At 45.2% G+C, this 19,112-nt stretch overlaps 1 protein-coding gene across 1 annotated transcript in view; it reads right to left on the bottom strand.

Annotated features, from left to right (window-relative positions):
- Positions 1-18,766, bottom strand: part of CYP19A1 (cytochrome P450 family 19 subfamily A member 1) — a 43,518-nt gene extending 24,752 nt beyond the window's left edge. The window contains exon 1 of the mRNA XM_083475862.1: positions 18,456-18,766. The gene's annotated coding sequence lies outside the window, so the exon portion shown is untranslated. The remainder of the gene's footprint in view (positions 1-18,455) is intronic.
- Positions 18,767-19,112: the final 346 nt, after the last annotated feature.

The raw sequence follows: 19,112 nt of genomic DNA, 5'->3' as shown, positions 1-19,112 counted from the left end.
GCTAAGCCGCTAATAGGGTTGCTTCGCAAGGCGGAAAAAACGCTAGATGAAGCGGCTCGCGGAACGGATTAATTTCGTCTTGCGAGGCACCACTGTATTCTGAGTAGCTCTGGGTTATGAAACATGCCTGATCAAATGATGCATGATTTCCCGCTTGGACTACTGCAATGCGCTCTACGTGGGGCTACCTTTGAAGGTGACCCGGAAACTACAACTAATCCAGAATGCAGCAGCTAGACTGGTGACTGGGAGTGGCCGCCAGGACCACATAACACCAGTCCTGAGAGATCTGCATTGGCTCCCAGTACGTTTCCGAGCGCAATTCAAAGTGTTGGTGCTGACCTTTAAAGCCCTCAACGGTCTCGGCCCAGTATACCTGAAGGAGCATCTCCACCCCCATTGTTCAGCCCAGACACTGAGGTCCAGCTCCGAGGGCCTTCTGGCGGTTCCCTCACTGTGAGAAGAGAAGTTACAGGGAACCAGGCAGAGGGCCTCCTCAGTAGTGGCACCTGCCCTATGGAACGCCCTCCCACCAGATGTCAAAGAGAAAAATAACTACCAAATGTTTAGAAGACATCTGAAGGCAGCCCTGTTTAGGGAAGTTTTTAATGTTTGATGTACAGTGCTACCTCAGGTTACATATGCTTCAGGTTACATACGCTTCAGGTTACAGACTCCACTAACCCAGAAATATTACCTCAGGTTAAGAACTTTGCTTCAGGATGAGAACAGAAATTATGAAGTGGCGGCACGGCAGCAGCAGGAGGCCCCATTAGCTAAAGTGGTGCATCAGGTTAAGAACAGTTTCAGGTTAAGAACGGACCTCCAGAACGAATTAAGTACTTAACCCGAGGTAACACGGTATTTATCGTGTTTTTAATATTCTATTGGGAGCCTCCCTGAGTGGCTGGGGAAACCCAGCCAGATGGGCGGGGTATAATTTTTTATATATTATGATTATGATTATTTGTATTATTACTACTTATATTACTACATCTAAGTGGTGTGCGTCTCACTCAGAAGCACAGGTGTACCTAGGGGCTGACCAGGTCGGCCCCCACCAAGGGTACAGGACCAGGGAAGTACAAAAAATTCATCTTCACTCTGCCTGTGTGGTGTAGTGGTTAAGAGCGGTAGTCTTGCAATCTGGTGAACCAGGTTCGCGTCTCCGCTCCTCCACATGCAGCTGCTGGGTGACCTTGGGCCAGTCACACTTCTTTGAAGTCTCTCAGCCTCACTCACCTCACAGAGTGTTTGTTGTGGGGGAGGAAGGGAAAGGAGAATGTTAGCCACTTTGAGACTCCTCCGGGTAGTGATAAAGCGGGATATCAAATCCAAACTACTACTACTACTACTACTCTTCTTCTTCTTCTTCTTCTTCTTCTTCTTCTTCTTCTTCTTCTTCTTCTTCTTCTTCTTCTTCTTCTTCTTCTTCTTCTTCTTCTTCTTCTTCTGCCTCAGAGTGGCTAGGAGCCTGTTGGCCCATCTATGCATTCCCTAGGCTGCTCCTCCACTGCTTTGGGTGGCCGGGCGAGGTGCACAGGCTCCTCTGGTCATCTCAGCAGAGGAGTCCGGTCCCTGCAATGGGCCATCGCAACAGCCCCGTGGGGCCCCTACCCAGTCGGCCAGCGGCGCTATTAGAAGTGTGAGTGGAGTATTCAGTGGGGCTTGGAGGGAAGAAAGATGGAGAGTGTAGGTGAGAGTTGCAGGAGGAGGGAAAAGGAAGAGAGGGAAGAGGCAGAAGGGAAAGCAGTGTGCAGAAGGAGGGAGGAAAGTAGGGCGGCAGGCAGGCAGATGGACTGATGGAGGAGGAGAAGGAGGCGATTGGGAGGTGGAGCAGAGCAGGCCTGACCCCAATGACTGCTGAGGAAGTCACTGGTGGAGAGTGAAAGAAGAAGAAGAAGAAGAGGAGGAGGAGGAGGAGGAGGAGTTTGGATTTGATATTCCGCTTTATCACTACCCAAAGGAGTCTCAAAGCGGCTAACATTCTCCTTTCCCTTCCTCCCCCACAACAAACACTCTGTGAGGTGAATGGGGCTGAGAGACTTCAAACAAGTGTGACTGGCCCAAGGTCACCCAGCAGCTGCATGTGGAGGAGTGGAGACGCGAACCCGGTTCCCCAGATTACGAGTCTACCACTCTTAACCACTACACCACACTGGCTCACAGGCAACCGAAAGCAAACTTTTTGCACTTCTGGCCCATGGTCTTTCCTGGTTTTGGAGGTGCTGGTACATCTCCTTGCCAAGGGTCCAAGGGCTGTGGGTGGGTGCCAATACAGCTCCTTGCATGGCAGCCTAAGTACACCTTTGCTCAGAAACCAGTTGAACGTTGGCTAGAGCACAGAATCGTGCCTACCATGTGGCTATATGAGCTGCAAAAAAAGGGCTGATTTCGCAGCTTGCACTGCATCCTCTAGTAGCTGGCTGGCAGAAGAACATCACCTGGAGTCCATTATTCCATATTCTAGTGCTTTATCAGTTGCACTGGCTCCCAGTGGAGTATCGGGTCAGGTTTAAGGTGTTGGTTTTGACCTTTAAAGCCCTTTGTGGCTTAGGGTCTTCGTATTTACGGGACCGCCTCTCCTGGTATGCACCGCAGAGGACCTTAAGGTCCATGAATAATCATAGTTTAGAGGTCCCGGGCCCTAAGGAAGTCAGACTATCCTCCACCAGGGCCAGGGCCTTCTCAGTGATGGCTCCAACCTAGTGGAATTCTCTGTCCGATGAGACCAGGGCCCTGCAGGATTTAACCTCCTTCTGCAGGGCCTGTAAAACAGAGCTATTCTGCCTTGCTTTCAATTTGAACTTAGCCTGATCTTTTATTCCCCTTCCTTCCCTCCCCCTTCCCTTTTTATGAAGATTACCCACTCTAGGATCCCACAGCTAATTCCCCCCTGGTCTCCTCGCTGGCCCAAATAGGACTGATTTAGCCAGCTAGCCCTGGTGATCATCTAATGTTTATTGGATGGATTTCCCCCCAAACCGATTTTTGAATTTAGAATTTATCGTTAGTTACGTTTTATACCGTATTTTATGCTGTTTTTGTTGCATCAATTACCGTATTTTTCACCCTATAGGACGCACCGGCCCATAGGACGCACCTAGATTTTTTTTGGGGGGGGGAATAAAGGGAAAAAAATTATTCCCCCCCCCCCAGGCTCGGGGCTAGGGAAGCTCGTGCTTTGGCAGCTTTGGCATCGCTCTGGGAGCTTGCGGGGCTGGAGGAGGGGAAAGCCCTCCGCCAGCCTTCTAGCCAAGTCGGGGGACAGCGGGAAAGGCGCGCTGCGCCTCCCGCTGTCCCCCGAGTTTGCGGGGCTGGCGACGGGGAGGAGCAGGCTTCTCCCCCCCCCGCCAGCCTTCTAACCAAGTCAGGGGACAGCGGGAAAGGCGCGCTGTCCCCCGAGTTTGTGGGGCTGGCGACGGGGCTCTCCTGAAGCCTGGAGAGCAAGAGGGGTCGGTGCGCACCGACCCCTCTCGCTCTCCAGGCTTCAGCGAAAGCCTGCATTCGCCCCATAGGACACACACACATTTCCCCTTCATTTTTGGAGGGGGAAAATACAGTAAGTGTTTTATTTTTGTTGTTAGCCGCCCTCAGCCCGGTTTTTCTGAACTGGGAAGGATGGGGTATAAATAAAAATTTATTATTTATTAGTAGTAGTAGTAGTAGCTATTGTGACCTTCTCTCTGAACTGACTCTCTTCAGCTAGATATGTGTTATATGTGTGCATATCTTCAGTAAAACAAAATCTCCTTTTTTCTATGGATTGTTTCCCCGGCCCCCCTTGCAAATTGCAAAGCAAGTGTGGGGAGGGTGATTTCCATCAGGATTATAATTTGGGAGCTATGCTTCTAATGGAAATTGCCCCACCCCCGCCATGCCCAAGATTGCATTTTAAAGCCCATTGACAGGGTTGCAAGCAATGCAATTAACATAGCGTGTAAGTAAGGCTGAGAGATTGTGACTTGAATTTGAACCCATGTCTCCTTGTGTTTAGTCTGATATTCACAGGTGGACTACAGTTCTCATCATCTCCAGCCATTGGTCATGTTGGCTGGGACGGATGGAAGTTGGAGTCCCACAATCTTTGGGAGGCCAAAGACCACCCACTCCTGCTCTAACCACTGAACCACACTGGCTCTTATCCTTATGCCAACGCTGCAAAGTAGATTAGTATTGTTGCAAGCGTGGGCCCATCACGGCTAGCCTCAAATGGTGCCCCTTTCACAGAAGCTGATGTCAACACTCTGGGGCCCCATGTAATTTAGTTTGCCAAAGCCCCATCTAGCAAGTTGGTGGTTGAGGTGCAATTCGAAAAGAAGAATTGCCAGATATTATTTTTAGCCAATGCGCTATGGCAATGGTCAGTGGCGTAGTGTGGGTTGTCAGCACCCGGGGCAAGGCAAGTAATTTGTGCCCCCTAACCCGTGGATTTGTGCCCCCTAACCCGTGGATTTGCGCCGCCTAACCCTAATCCCCAGATGTTGCGCCCGGTGCGGCCGGCCCCCCCTGCACCCCCCACGCTACACCACTGGCAATGGTTCCTAATTATCTAACTACTGTGGACTCCCTGTTTTGTAAAAGCTAAACTATGGACCTGCTGCTTTTGATTTTCTTTATATCTCTGTGGTAGTTTTTGTTATGTGCATGGTGCCATGTGGTCTAAAGCACTGAGCCTCTTGGGCTTGCTGATCGGAAGGTTGGCGATTCGAATCCCCACGGCGGGGTGAGAGCTCCTGTTGCTCTGTCCCAGCTCCTGCCAACCTAGCAGTTCGAAAGCACGCCAGTGCAAGTAGATAAATAGGCACCCCTGCGGCAGGAAGGTAAACGGTGTTTCCGTGCGCTCTGGTTTCCGTCACGGTGTCCCATTGTGCCAGAAGCGGTTTAGTCATGCTGGCCACATGACCCGGAAAGCTGTATGTGGACAAACGCCGACTCCCTCGGCCTGAAAGCGAGATGAGCGCCACAACCCCATAGTTGCCTTTGACTGGACTTAACTGTCCAGGAGTCCTTTACCTTACCTGGGTGGGTTACTCTGCGAACTACCAGTTGGGAACCAATGCCCTATAACATCCTTCCTGTGTGTTAAAGCACATTTTTCTTAATCTCTGTCTTCCTTTGCTGTCTAGGATGATACAGCAATTCAGAGATTTTCGTTGTCCTTGAATCCGGGCCAGATGAGATTTTGCTGAGTAAGAATTGCGGAAAGTTTTCAGATATAGGGAGAATCCATTTATCCCTTAAGTCTCTGCGCAAATCACATTCCAGCACATAGTGTTCCACATTTTCAATGACAGAATACGAAGACCGGCAAGCTCTGTATCTGTGGTCTATTAATTTACTTAAATCTGAACGGCGACAGGCAAATAACTATTGACTGAAACCCTCCTGCTCCTATTAGATACTGAAACCGACCTCTTATTGCTTCCAGAATGAAAGAAACATTCAGTTGCTACCTGTAAGCTGTGTATCTGGGCTGTGCAATGGATCTTGGGTTGAGACGGGGGAGAATTTCGACTCGGTTCACATTTAAAGGTGTACCTACCCAATTCACACTTCCTGAAGCGATTGAAGAACTGATACACTGCCATCAATTGAAATTTGCAAGGATCTGACTTTTGCGATGTAGTTTACAAAAATGGTTTCTTTTCTTCTTGTTCATAAATAGTGGGCAAGGTATTCTGTATCCCTGGTCTCTCAGGCACAAGAGGGCAAGAGGGCACACGGGGACTCATTGAAAGTGGGCCAATATATGAGGCACAGGATCCATGCGATACTATGAATCTCTAAATGCATAGGAGCAGAGTGATCACAATATTATGTTGGCAGATACTTTCCTCGATTTGCCTTGTACAAGCTTGCAAGTGTGCATAGTTTAATGAAACTTCATGCTTAATGGGAATATAAAAATTGTTTAAAATGTATTTATTAGGGATAATCTGCACAAATACGAATAAACTAATGGAAATAAGATGCAAACCTTTGTTAAGGGAAAACAGCTTGCAAAAATGGATCCACTAGTCAAAATGGCATTGTGAAAAATGTGTTGGGAGAAATTTGCGCTAAAGAGCATAGCTGTTGCGGCTAGTTGCCATTGATAGCATTATCCTCCCCCCTTGTCCCTTAATAATTTTTGGATGCATTCTCTTTTTAATGTAGTTGATGGAGAAAACAACAACAGCAACAACACATACATACCAAGTGTAATTTTGGCATGGCATTCAATGGAGCCGTACTTCTTTGAAAAGACACATTTTATGGGTTCTCCAAAGATGAGGACACCTGCCCACAAGTATTTAGACTTCCCTGTTGGTTTGCCCATCACATTTTTTTTAAATGTACCACTTCTTTAGTTGTTGTTGTTGTTTAGTCATTTAGTTGTGTCCGACTCTTTGTGACCCCATGGACCAGAGCACGCCAGGCACTCCTGTCTTCCACTGCCTCCTGCAGTTTGGTCAAACTCATGCTGGTAGTTTCGAGAACACTGTCCAACCATCTCATCCTCTGCCGTCCCCTTCTCCTTGTGCCCTCCATCTTTCCCAACATCAGGGTCTTTTCTAGGGAGTCTTCTCTTCTCATGAGGTGGCCAAAGTATTGGAGCCTCAGCTTCAGGATCTGTCCTTCCAGTGAGCACTCAGGGCTGATTTCCTTAAGAATGGAGAGGTTTGATCTTCTTGCAGTCCATGGGACTCTCAAGAGTCTCCTCCAGCACCATAATTCAAAAGCATCAATTCTTCGGCAATCAGCCTTCTTGATGGTCCAACTCTCACTTCCATACATCACTACTGGGAAAACCATAGCTTTAACTATACAGATCTTTGTTGGCAAGGTGATGTCTCTGCTTTTTAAGATGCGGTCTAGGTTTGTCATTGCTTTTCTCCCAAGAAGCAGGCATCTTTAAAGACTTCTTTAGCACATTTATATAAAAAAGAAAAGGTAAAGGACTCCTGGACAGTTAAGTCCAGTCAAAGGCGACTATGGGATTGCGTTTGTCCACAGACAGCTTTCCGGGTCATGTGGCCAGCATGACGAAACCACTTCTGACACAACGGGACACCGTGACGGAAACCAGAGCGCGTGGAAGTGCCGTTTACCTTCCCGCCGCAGTGGTACCTATTTATCTACTTGCACTGGCATGCTTTTGAACTGCTATGTTGGCAGGAGCTGGGACAGAGCAATGGAAGCTCACTCCGCCACGGGGATTCAAACTGCCAACCTTCTAATCGGCAAGCCCAAGAGGCTCAGTGGTTTAGACCACAGTGCCACCCGTGTCCCATAGTATATTTATGCCCAAGATTTCTCACCACCACCAAGCAACTCATTGCAGCAGACCAGGGAGAACGGTTGTCCAATCTGGGCACTGACCTGCTTAGCTAAAGCAAGGCAATTGCGCCACATGTTTCTTGTGAAAGCCATTGGCTAGAAGCATTAATGTTCGTACACAGTGCACTTCAGCACATGTACCAGTGGTAGCAAAAGAATAGCAGTGGCAATGAACCGTTACGCTTCCAGCAATGGTGCTGTGCTACTTCTATAGCTGTGCAACTTCTGAAACTGTAACAGCTGACCACTTTGCAAATGGTTCCTGCAAACTTGATGTTCTGACTGTGAGAGATACCGGTGTAGCCACAACAATAATTGCCCTAAAATCAGCAGCTGCACTGTGGCTGCAATCTGAAATATCATACGAAGTAAATCCCATCGAAATCAGAAAGGCCAGGGTGATTGTGAAGGTTAGATAGCAAGATAGCAAGAAGTCCAGAGACCAATAGCCCTCTAGCTATTCTGGCTTTTGGATAGCCCCCCACGAAGCCTCCGTAGGGCAGCGGGAGGAAAGCTCCCCGCTGCCCTGCGGAGGCTTTGTGTGGCTCTTGCGGGATGTGGGGGGCTCTGTCACTTCCCCCACCTCCCAGAAAAGCTCCCTTTAAAGAGCGCACGTTTCTTGCGGGAGATGGGGGAAGGTACAGAGGGCCGCTTACCCGCACACAGCCTCTTCCAGGTAGGGGGAGCCTTCATCCCATTGCCCAGGAGAGGCTTCAGCGGCTATCCCAGAAGCCAGAACAGCAAGAGGCTATCCCAAAAGCCAGATCCCTCTTGCTGTTCTGGCTTCTGGGATTCGGATTCCCCCCCCCCTTGTTTTCACCCCCACCCCCACAAACTAGGTGCGTCTTATCGTCTGGTGCGTCCTATAGAGTGAAAAACACGGTAGTATTTTTTTGCTCTAAAGCAGGGGTGGCCCTCCAGATATTGCTGCCCCACAATGCTCATCAGCTCCAGCAAGCATGGTCAATGGCTAGGGCTGATGGGAGTTGTAGTTCAACAACAACAACAAACCTATGGTTACCTAAAACATACTCGATAAACACACAAGACGTAACTGGCTGTACTTTTGAATAAACAAGGTATACTATTCATTGTATCAAATTGTAGATTTCAACGGAAGTTTCATAAAGTTCAACGAAAAAAGCAGAAGACCCAGTAGATCAGTTCCACCCGTCTGTTCATAGAGTCCAATAATTCACCTGAAGGGTTGTTACAGTCCCACAGAATCCTTTCACAGAGTCTAAGACAAGGTTTTTCCGGAATATTAGCCTTGTTTCGCCATCCTAGGCTTCATCAGTAGAACAGGCTCATATGTAATATTACACGATAGTGGATCTTATAGCATAGTAGTGGTTGCAGTAAGAAACGACTGTTACCAGTCTGTTCTACTGATGAAACCTAGGATGGCGAAACAAGGCTGTAACAACCCTTGGTGTGGTTTATTGGACTCTATGAACAGGCAGGTGGAATAGACACTTATACATGTATGGTCCTTATGCATGAACTGACTAGAGAATGAACTGATCTACCAGGTCTTCTGCTTTTTTTCCGTTGAACTTTATGAAACTTTTGTTGAAATCTACAATTTGATACAATGAATAGTATACCTCATTTATTCAAAAGTACAGCCGGTTACATCTTGTGTGTTTATTGGGAGTTGTAGTTCAGCAACTTCTGGCGGGCCAAAGGTGCCCCAGAGCACAGCGGAGAGCGATGACGACACCAGTGCCACAAAACACAGCAGGAGAGCCAACATTGCTAGGCTGCCCACAAATGTCAAAAAAAGAGCAAAAGTATCACTGCTAAATCAGGCGTGTGCACCCTGTGCGTAATGACAGGCCACCTGAGCCACCCAAAAAGGCAATGGCTGACAGTCATGGAATGAGGAAAAAGTGAGTGTTTTACCCATCAGAAACAGCGAGAGGCGGGTGTTTTTCAGGTGGGTGGGGCTCCTTCAAGAAGGGGATCAGGAACCAAGCAGAAGTGGTGGTGGTCAGAGGAAGAAGACTGGGAAGAAGAGGGGTCAGAAGCTGAAGGGGTTAGTGAGCTGGGAAAGTCGTGGAAGAGAGACGTCCAGAATCAGAGACAGAATAACAACAACAACAACAACAACAACAACAACAACAACAATTTATTATTTATACCCTGCCCATCTGGCTGGGTCCCCCCAGCCACTCTGGGCGGCTTCCAACAAAACACTAAAATACAACAACCTAGTAAACATTAAAAGCTTCCTTAAACAGGGCTGCCTTCAGATGTCTTCTAAAAGTTTGGTAGTTATTTTTCTCTTTGACATCTGGTGGGAGGGCGTTCCACAGGGCGGGCGCCACTACCGAGAAGGCTCTCTGCCTGGTTGAAGTTGAAGCTGGTGAGTGGGAGGAGGAAGGCCAAAAGCCAGAGATGTGCCAGGGTGGGGAAGAGTCACAGGGTGGTGAGAAGCTCCCCTCCGCCTTGTTTCTCAGAAGCAGAAGAGGCATGAAAAGGGTGGAGAAGAGGTTGGCTGCACAGAGGCACAGTCTCTGACTGCTTGGGGAAAACCCTTTGCTCAGCGCTTCCCAGCAGAGAGGTGACGGTGGTTTTCCTTGCTGCATCCCCTTTGCTGGGTTGCTGCGCTGTGGGAACCACCGCTTGAGGCTTCGTTTGGCTGCTGGCTGGACTTTCTGTCTTTGGCTCGGAAGGGCTCAGAAGTCGAACATACCTGTGCTCTGAAAATCCCTTATTTTGGCTGCTGATCCCTTATTTTCGAGGCTGCTGGTCCCTTATTTTCAAATCTGTAAGTTGTCAGGTATGCTACTGACTGTGCAGCATAGGTGACAAGTCTCTGGGGCCCTGGGTGCCTGAGCACCCACAAATTTCCCCATGAAGGGGCCGGATACCCACAGATTTTGGTGCCAGGGCCATGCACGCTGCATGGCACCCATGGCTCCGGGCATCCATGCTCATGGAGCCAGGTTGGCGCTCCTGCTGGGCGAGATGCCTGCCTGAAGCAATGGAAAGGCACTGCTAGTCTGTCTAGACAATACTTGGCCAGATGGACCAATGGTCTGGCTCTCTATAAGGCAGCTTCCTATGCTCCCACTTCTCCCAATGTTTCCTGGGAACTGTAGTTTGTCAAGGGTGCTGGGAATGGTAGTTCAGGGAGTAAAGTACAATTTCCAGGATTCTTTTTCTCACTGGGGAAATTGTTTTAGATGTATGGTGTGTACAGAGCTTTGGTTCCTCCCTGCTCTCTATATTGGGCTACCTTTGAAGGTGACCCGGAAACTGCAACTAATCCAGAATGCGGCAGCTAGACTGCTAACTGGGAGTGGCCACCGAGACCACATAACACTGGTCCTTAAAGACCTGCATTGGCTCCCAGTATGTTTCTGAGCACAATTCAAAGTGTTGGTAAAAAAAAAAGGTAAAGGTCCCCTGACAGTTAAGTCCAGTTGTGAACGACTCTGGGGTTGCGGCGCTCATCTCGCTTTACTGGCCGAGGGAGTTGACGTTTGTCTGCAGACAGTTTTTCCGGGTCATGTGGCCAAAGCAGCGCATGGAAATGCCATTTACCTTCCCACCAGAGTGGTACCTATTTATCTACTTGCACTTTGATGTGCTTTCGAACTGCTAGGTTGGCAGGAGCAGGGACCGAGCAACGGGAGCTCACCCCGTCATGGGGATTCAAACCGCCGACCTTCCGATCAGAAAGCCCAAGGTTCAGTGGTTTACACCACAGCGCCACCCCTAAACGGCCTCGGTCCAGTATACCTGAAGGGGCGTCTCCACCCCCATCGTTCAGCCCGAACACTGAGGTCCAGCTCCGAGGGCCTTCTGGCGGTTCCCTCACTGCGAAAAGCAAAGTTACAGGGAACCAGGCAGAGGGCCTTCTCGGTGGTGGCACCTGCCCTGTGGAACGCCCTCCCATCAGATGTCAAGGAAATAAACAACTACCTGACTTCTGGAAGACATCTGAAAGCAGCCCTGTTTAGGGAAGTTTTAAATGTTTGATGTTTTAACGTGTTTTTAATATTCTGTTGGGAATTGTCCAGAGTGGCTGGGGAAACCCAGCCAGATGGGTGGAGTATAAATAATAAAATATTATTATTCCTCCCCTCTTTCCTCCCTCCCGATCTTTCTCTTTGACTTATTTTCTTGCAGCTGCTACTTTTCCTTCCTGCCTCAGCAGAGGAGTCAGAAGGTGCAGTTTGCAGACACAGTCTTACTGTGATCATGTTGAAGCAACAAACAACAGCAACAACCCTGAGATTAAGGTCATGACTGGAGTCCCTGTCACTCTCTTAGGTACCATTGTACTCCTGCCTGTATTTCATTCAGCACACTGGACAAAATATTGGACTGAGTCATACGTTCAATTAGAGTAAAAAAAAGTGTGGCTTTTTACTATATTTCCTTTCAAAACACTCTCAGCAAAGTTCAATCAACAAGTCTAGCTGTACCTTGGACAGAGCTGTCGTGTGTCCCCATGGGGAATAATTTTTCCCTGCTGATATTTTTGAGGTTATTTGCAATAACCTGAAGTCACAAGAGTGAAGCTCCACACACACCCAGTCCCGTCTGAATGGGAGTTAAAATAGTTCAGACCCAACCTAATCTAGCTAACCCAAGGAGAGGCCAAAAAACGAAGGGGAAAGTTTGACAGAGACAGAGCCAAATGGCCGAAATATTGGGAAATTCTGGTGCAAGATGGAGACAGAATAAAATTGCAGAGCTTTGAAAAATTGAAAAACAAAGTGCGAGATTGGCTCCATTATTATCAAATAATGGAGGCATACAAATTGGACAAAAAAGTTGGTTTCCAGGTGGAAAAATCAAAATTGGAAACAGAATTGTTAGATCCAAAAACCAAGAACTTGTCAAGAATGTATAACTTGCTGTTGAAATGGAACACTCAGGATGAAACGGTGAAATCAGCTATGATTAAATGGGCACAAGATGTTGGAAATAACATAATGATGGCTGACTGGGAACAGTTATGGACCACAGGTATGAAATTTACGGCATGTAATGCTCTAAGAGAAAATTTAATGAAAATGATTTATAGGTGGTACATGACACCAGTTAAGCTTGAAAAAATTTACCATTTGCCCGATAATAAATGTTGGAAATGTAATGAGACTGAAGGTACATTCTTTCACCTTTGGTGGATGTGCCCAAGGATTAAGACATTCTGGGAGATGATTTATAATGAAATGAAAAAGGTATTTAAATATACCTTCCTTAAGAAACCAGAGGCCTTTCTCCTGGGCATGGTCAGCCAATTGGTGCTAAAGAAGGATAGAACTTTTTTTATGTATGCAACAACAGCAGCAAGAATACTCATCGCGAAGTATTGGAAGACACAAGATTTACCCACCAGGGAAGAATGGCAGATGAAGTTGATGGACTACATGGAATTGGCGGAAATGACTGGCAGAATCCGAGACAAGGGAGAAGAGTCGGTGGAAGAAGACTGGAAAAAGTTTAAAGACTATTTACAGAAATATTGTAAAATTAAGGAATGCTAGAAGAATGTTGAAACGAAGTGATATGGCTTTAGTAGAAAGGTTATAAGGAATTAAGTACAAACAGATTAATAGAGCATTAAAGGAAAAATAAGGTTGAAATGTGTTAAGATAATTATAGGATAGGAAACAGGGGAAGATGGAAAGGAATTGCTGAAATAATTAATAGAAGTGGAATACAAAAAGGGAGGTGTGAGGAGGTCGTGGAAATATGTGAAAGAAAGATAAGATATTGAAATTTATTTTTTTCCCTTTTCTTTTCTTTGTTGATGTGTTTTTAAATTGTTTTTGTTTTGTCTTGTTAGTTTGATGTTTTAGTGTAAGGTAGTGTTTTTGTATTGTAATGTATTGTTATTTCTTTGTTTTTTTTGTAGTGTTTAAATTGTTGTAAAAGCAATAAATATTATTTAAAAAAAAGTTTGACAGAGACAGAGAGGGAAAACAGGAAGGAAAAAAAGTGGGTCTAAGTCCGCTGAATCAAACTTCTCCCCTTTCTCTAGCCCCCACTGCTCTGGCCGCTACGGTTTCCACACTTTCATTTATTATGTATTTATTCCATACAATTTATACTCTGATTGATTGTAAAAAGAAAAGGGGGGGCTGGAAACCCTCAAAACGGTTTCCAAAAAAAGGGGGGGAGGAGAAAGTAACAAAATTATCAATAAGAAAAATTAGCAACAACAATGTGAGGAATAAGTAGTATAAAAATGTAATAAATAAATGCAACCATTGGCTTCTAATGAGATGTGCCTTTTTCAAACCAGACCTCCTTCTGAGTCTTCTTAATTATTGTTATATGATTAAACCCTGAATGCTCTGCCTGAAAAGTTCTTCACATTGTTACTACCATTATTATCAATAAATGCAGTATTATGAGCTCATCAAATGACAAATTTACCAAATTCATCTCCAGCTAAGTTTCACCCAGACTAACCCCCCCCCCCTGAAATTTACTGACCTAAGCTTCTTGGACCTATTCATTTCAGAGGGCATATAACCCATAATAATGGTCTTTGCTGAGAGAGGTGGGGGGGTTCCATTTATGGCACCAGGTGGCAAATCATCGAATTGTAGAGTCGGAAGGGACCCTGAAGATCATCTAGCCCCCTGCAACGAAGGAATATACGCAGCTGTCCCATACAGGGATCGAACTTGCAACCTTGGCATTATCAGCACCACCCTCTAACCAACTGAGCTATCCTAACATTATTCTAAAAACAGATTAAAACTCGCGGCAACTTTCTTAACATCTGGGCAGGCTTGTCTAAAGAATATATATATATATATATATATATATATATATATATATATATCAGGTACTGAAAAGTGTACAGTGATATCAATAGGCAGGGAGTTCCAAAGATGCTGCCACACAAAACGATCAAGTTATTACAAATTTGAAACAGGTATTTCTGTGGTACTTGTAGCAGTGCCAGTTCTGCCAATCACCTTGCCAACAAAGGTCCGTTTAGTAAAAGCTATGGTTTTCCCAGTAGTGATGTATGAAAGTGAGAGCTGGACCATCAAGAAGGCTGATCGCTGAAGAATTGATGCTTTTTTGCACTGCAAGAAGATCAAACTGATCCATTCTTAAGGATATCAGCCCTGAGTGCTCACTGGAAGGACAGATCCTGAAGCTGAGGCTCCAATACTTTGGCCACCTCATGAGAAGAGAAGACTCCCTGGAAAAGACCCTGATGTTGGGAAAGATGGAGGGCACAAGGAGAAGGGGACGGCAGAGGATGAGATGGTTGGACAGTGTTCTCGAAGCTACCAGCATGAGTTTGACCAAACTGCGGGAGGCAGTGGAAGACAGGAGTGCCTGGCGTGCTCTGGTCCATGGTGTCACGAAGAGTCGGACACGACTAAACGACTAAACAACAACAACAGCATATCTACTAAGGCAGTCTTCATTCATACTTCTGTATATTGGCCTGGAATCTTTTGTTGAAGGTCTAGTTGAGAAACATTTTTAAATTAAAATAATAGGACTGCGTCCTAAGGACATGTAGCTGGGCTACAGACAGGAAGGGAAAGGGGTGGAGTATAAATTTCCAAGTAGCAGCCAACAATCACGATAGCTTAAGTGGCTATTATTTACAGAACACAGAGCTGTTAAGTGAGGGACACAACATGCCGCTCAGATACCTAGGATAATATAAGGGTAATTGCTTCCCTTTTAAAGGAGAATGGGACAAAAATGAGGATTTGCAGGATGTTCTGTCTTGAGTCGTTAATTCCACTGTGATATATTTCCACCTCTCCTCTCCCAAAGCACATCCGACAATGCCAGCTTTGTTACTTTTCAGAAAAAGAACACCAAAAACAGCAATCATCAAAAGTAGCTTCCAGAATAGATGGTAATTTCACATTGCACCTTTCACCCTCCATTCAGCAACTTTTTGAAGGAGAACAGTGGGGACATCAGCTCAAAATAGCCATCAAAAGGAGCAATTGGTACCCAGCATCTCTGTTTATTGTGGGGGTTTTTTTGAGAGGGAGAAAATCTGTCCTGTGTGACCCTCCCTTTGCACACCGTATCATTATTTTGCAAGATCTCATTCATCTCTGTTGCTTCCAAGGGCTGCCTTAAAAGTTAGAAAAACTAAATAAAAAGACACTTAAGTTTTCAAAGGTGTTTGGTGGGGGGTGGGGTGGGGAAGAGAATGAAATATTTTATTAAATTTCGCTGAGGCTCAAGTTACACTTTCCGTAGAATTGAATGGTCCTTTCCTGTGTTGGAGTGCTGCATGGAGAAAAAGGCTGGCTAACTCTCTGCTTTCTCTGCTCTAAGTCACCCTCCCAAATATGCTCTGTCTCCCTGTCCCAAAATGACTGGTTAATCATGGAATCAGAGAGCTGGGAGGAACTTCAGAGATCTTCTAGCCTTCCCTGTTTCCTTGCTTTCCTCATCCATTTTAGTTTCATTCAGCTCCTCAGTTTTATTGCTTGCCTTTTCATCTGAAGGCATTTCAGAAGCGAATTTATTAACCATGGTCTCATTCCCTTCATTTTTAACTAGACTGTTATTTTGTATTTTATTAGTTTCTGTAAAGGCAGATGCTTCCAAGCCTACTCCATCACAACAAAGGGTAGTACAACTTTTGCCACGCTTTCAGTTTCTTTAGTTGCTGATTAGGAATTTGAGGGACCAAATGGATGGAAAGGAACATCAGTCGAATCGCCAAGAAAATCTCCACGTCTAATGACACAAGAACCAGTCTGCGGCAGAGCACACTAGCCAAACGTTCAGATGTGTCACCATCTGTTAACCCCCCAAAATCAGGGAATTTTTCTCACTTACCAGGGACCAGTTTCCTAACTAAAAATGAAAATGGACTGGTCATTTCTTCGCCAGAGGGCAAATGGGCAGAGGATCAAATACTTTCCCTCCTCACTGTATATGTAAATCCCCCCCTCTCTCTCTGGGGTAGGGGTGGGCAACCTTCAGAGCTTACCTGTTGAGGGATGCATGGTGCTGGTGTGCAGGGCAAGAGCTAATGATGGGCAGAAACAACAGTGTCCTGGATGAACTAGTCTGTTATAATGGCCACCTGCTAGTCCCTGTTCTCTGTGACTATCTGAAATTAGAATTCAAAATCCTATGCAGAAATGAGCCTCACTGGGATTGCTGGGATTAATCTCAAAATAAAAATTCAATGCACTTTTTTTAAAAAAAAAACTACAGTAGACCCATGCATTTTCTGTCCTGGAAATTGAGGGAAAGTAATTCCTTTCTGACTTTAGTGTGCTATACAGACACACTTGGTATAGAAGCCTACCAGTTTGTCCACATGCAGCTGAGCAGTCTATTCCCCAAGCCATGCAACCAGAAAAGAAGGTTTTGTTTAAATTATGTTTATGAAATAAATTACTCTTTGAAAGTACATAAGAAGATAAACACTTTTGAAAGCCAGGAAAAATAAGGAGGGAAGGAACTTGGGTGGAAGGGGAAAATGGGGCAACTTTGGGTAGTTCAGGGGCAACAAACAAAAAAAATGAAGCTTTTCTTCTTCTTTTGGCAAACCAAGGTTTCCTAATGCATTTTTAAAATGTTATTTTCACAAATATATGCATTTTTGTGCACACAACCCCCAGTATAGGCATTCTTGTATACATTCCTTGGCTTGAGAACTGCATTGCAAAATTCGGAGAAGTGTGACTTCTGAAGAGCGGCTGCATTTCGATTTGTGTATTGTTTTCGAAAATGTGAATGATGTATGGTAGGTTTGTCATTAAATGCCATCTGAATTGAATTCGCCCCCCATCCCCACCTGCGCTCTAGGGAGTTATTGTGGGTCTGTTGATCTGCTGCTTCTTAGGAAGTGTCTCCCTCCAGTTAGGCTCACTTTTATCCTTGTAAATAAAACTCACAGATTGCAGAGCTACCTTAAGTCCACCTTAGAAGAAACCCTGGGAAGTTCTGCCTCTCTAGACTAGATCGCTAGTCAAAGAAGTGGAGAAGAACACATTAACAATACGACAGAGTTTATATCTCATGTACATGGCTGGTTTTCCAAATAGCAAAAAATATTGCCAAGGCATTTAATAATCCACAAAGTGCTCTCTCTTCCTCTCTCTCTCTCCCATCTGAATCTGGGTTCTGTCACTACATCCAAAAACTTCTTTTTCTTTGTTCAAAACAGATGATCATCAACACACCTCTCCTTCCTTCCCCAAATAAACATAGAACAGTATCAACAGAATGCAAAGCAACTCAGGGATTGAATGCATTATTAATTTTTTGCAACATTCTAAGGAGCTATTAGGCATTGTAGCCCTTGACAGAATTATTTCTTTTAAAAGAATAACCTTTGGGTGCACCCCTTGCTGTTTAAATGAATATCTAGGGTGTGAAACCCATGGAAACATATGAAAACAAGGAGAGAGAACATACATTTCAGAACAACAAAACAAACTTCTTTTAAAAACAATGGAATGAGAAGAGCAAATTTAATTTAGGAGGCTGATTGGGGAATTTCTCTTTTCCAGTAAGCTGACTCAAAGTGTTCAAAAAGAATATCCGATAAAAATAGGCTTGTAGGTCTTGCCAATGTCATCAGTGGAGAGTCACCAGATCATTCATTCCTCCAGTTCAGCTACAGGTATTTCTTTTGCATGAAGGTCTTTTAAATTTATCAGTTTGGTCAATTAAGTTCTCCTTGTAGAAGCTGAACTCCTCACCCCCCCTGTCTAATTTGGAGTAACAAAAACCAACCCAAATTTCAACACGATCAACAAAGAAAAGCTTCTTCCTTTTGGGTGATGGAAATAATGGAAAAAGTAATGAAGTAGAGAAGCAAGTTTGCCTTGGGAAGCAGTCTCCCTGTTGCTCTAGCATGCCACACCATTAAAAGTTACAGAAATAGCTGCTTCTCTCAGCTAAAGAAGATTTAAGCCCAAAGCAAGTTTGGAGGAAAATTCTGATCTTCACTGAGTTACAATAACTACAGTTGTTCAGGCAGGGGGGAAAGGTATCCCCCCCCCAAAAAAAAAACCCTTCCCCAGGATACATTGAGATGAAGGCAACTCAATAAATAACTCACAATCAAAACTCCAATACTTTTTCATATTAGTTTTTCATCCCACTATAACACATGTTAAAATAGAAAAGTTTCATAAAGTTACCTGGTAGTTTTCTCACTTCCGTTTTCTAGGTTCTGCTCTGGAAGTCAGCTGCAATAGTTAAATGATGTGTGTGGTCTTTCTAAAGATCAGAAAAGATTTCCTGGTGATCACTCTTTTTGTAGCATCTTTTCCTGTCTCTCTCTCTCTTTTTTTAAACTAAAGGTACTCCTTGTTGCTAAGAGATTGGTTGCTAAGAGATTTTTGTGTATGAGGAGGTGGCAGGTCAGGGGGCTTTGCAACCCCAAAGAGAATTTTGCAAATTAACCTCTCTAGCAGAATGTACTTAAGCCCCTGCCCCAAAATCCACTGACGGTGGAATCCAGCTGAAAAGAAATTAACCTGTTTGAATGCTCAGTGGCTTGACGAGGGAGCTACAAGAGATAGTTTGGCGAAGAGCAACGATGTGCTGTTAGTTAGGCAAAAACTTTGATGCTCGGCATCACAATGCGAAGATGAAGGTGAAATGAGACTTAGGATTCACGTGGCAATTGCAAACTTGAATGTAGCAATCCTGGCCATCGCTCCCTGTCTGGTTATATAGCCTGGAAGACGTGCTATCATTACATGGGGCATTTCCTTGCCCTGTGAAGGGGAAATGGAATGGTTACAGATGCTTCAGGTTACAGACGCTTCAGGTTACAGTCTCCGCTAACCCAG

This window comes from Podarcis liolepis (genome assembly GCF_965112155.1).
Source record: "Podarcis liolepis genome assembly, chromosome: 14".
Lineage (NCBI taxonomy): Eukaryota > Metazoa > Chordata > Lepidosauria > Squamata > Lacertidae > Podarcis > Podarcis liolepis.
Note: the sequence above shows the minus strand (reverse complement) of the source record. Positions and strands in the feature narration are given on the sequence as shown.